We start from the raw sequence: 1,613 nt of genomic DNA on the forward strand, positions 1-1,613 counted from the left end.
TCAATTATAAGAATGCCTTTAAATCTAAGGTGAGGCAGGCGTTAAATATGATAAAAGAAGACTGGTGCGAATCGAAATAGGAGTAAACAGCACAAAAGAATTAAGAATTAAACGCAGGTTCCCACCATTGCGCATACCATGCCTTTTGACTGGATTTAGTTTTACATGCTTTTTAGCGGACAGCATGACAATTTCGGGAATGCTACTATTTCGACTCCATTGCACTGGTCTAGCCAAATGCAGAGTAAGAACAGTGTTGTGATCCCTCCATCACATTCTCTAAAAAGGTTCAATTTGTGACAGAAAAAACAACTATCATACCTTTGCCTCGATACACCTCGGTGAAGCAGCAATTCCTCTGCTAGGTACTTCACAAGTTGCTCTGGCATGTAAAGTGGGTGCACCTAAAACACATCTGCATTTGAGGCTCAGGATATCGAATCTAAAATCAACGTGCTATCGTGCTAGACCAATAACGGGTTAAAGATTATGTTCCTCTCTGCCGTAGGATATTTCATTTATGGCCAGAAGGAGCCTCAATTTGAAGTTACATGCCCTAACGAGAATCCCGAGAAAGAAAACTTAGGCTAAAATGCAGGAATCTTATTTCCTTAGTCATTGCAAAGTTGTCTTTAGCACCTGGCAGTTCCTCACAACTTTGCCACATTCCTCTCAAGCTCCACTTTGAGGTCCATCCCACAAAATACTTAGGTCTTGCCATCCAAGTAATGCCATCTCCTTTCTTCTCCGTGTCCTGCAAGCCTACAGAGGCATTGATTGCGTCGTGTTTACAAAACCTTCCTCCATTACTTCCCACCCTGTCTTAACGAGGTGAGGACTGTGGCGGAGTGTCGGTATCTGCATAGCATAGAAGTATCTAGTGTAACCTCTATTATTCATATCGAAAGGATGGCAGTTGCATTCATCAGTTTGTGGTCTGTGTTTATTATTTCATGGCTTCACCAATTTTTCAATATTTTGCACTATGTATTAGGCATATCAAAAGAGGAATGAGTTGAGCTGACCAGTTTGTTGAAAGAATGATCAATAAGCAAGTTTGCTTCCTTGAGAGAATTGCTTCCCGTCATCCTTGAAGAGGTAGTAATGCATGTGGCTGGAAGTAGGATTATTGATGACTAGTAGAATGAAGGACAGTTGGAAGTTGATTCGTTACCGCACGTCTTCTGTCTTGTTTATTAATGCTCTGGGGAGTAGTACTGACACCGGTCGAGGGATATGGGGTTCTACTTTCTGAAAATTGCCACAAGATTTGTAATCGATGCACGGACAAGCATTAGGGCTAATAAAAGAGCTTCTTAAAAATTTAGTCTTCATTTAATTGTCGTCTTAAGTCTTCTAGTGACATTCAACCATCCGCGAGAAAGGGCAGCAACTTGTGTAATGACGTAGTATTATTGGCACTGTGTGGTGATTAAGAGGGAGTGGATTCGTTTGGAACAATGTTCTTAGAGTAAACCCTTCCCTTCTTCACATCGTGTTAAGTATTTTGATTTGCCTGAAAGTAAATTGAGGGAAAAGAGTGCCATACTCTTGGATTATGATATCAATTGATGCATCCACAACAATCCTGTAAACAAATCTTCGAGGCACGC

The sequence above is a fragment of the Echinococcus granulosus genome (assembly GCF_000524195.1).
Source record: "Echinococcus granulosus chromosome Unknown EG_S00011, whole genome shotgun sequence".
Lineage (NCBI taxonomy): Eukaryota > Metazoa > Platyhelminthes > Cestoda > Cyclophyllidea > Taeniidae > Echinococcus > Echinococcus granulosus.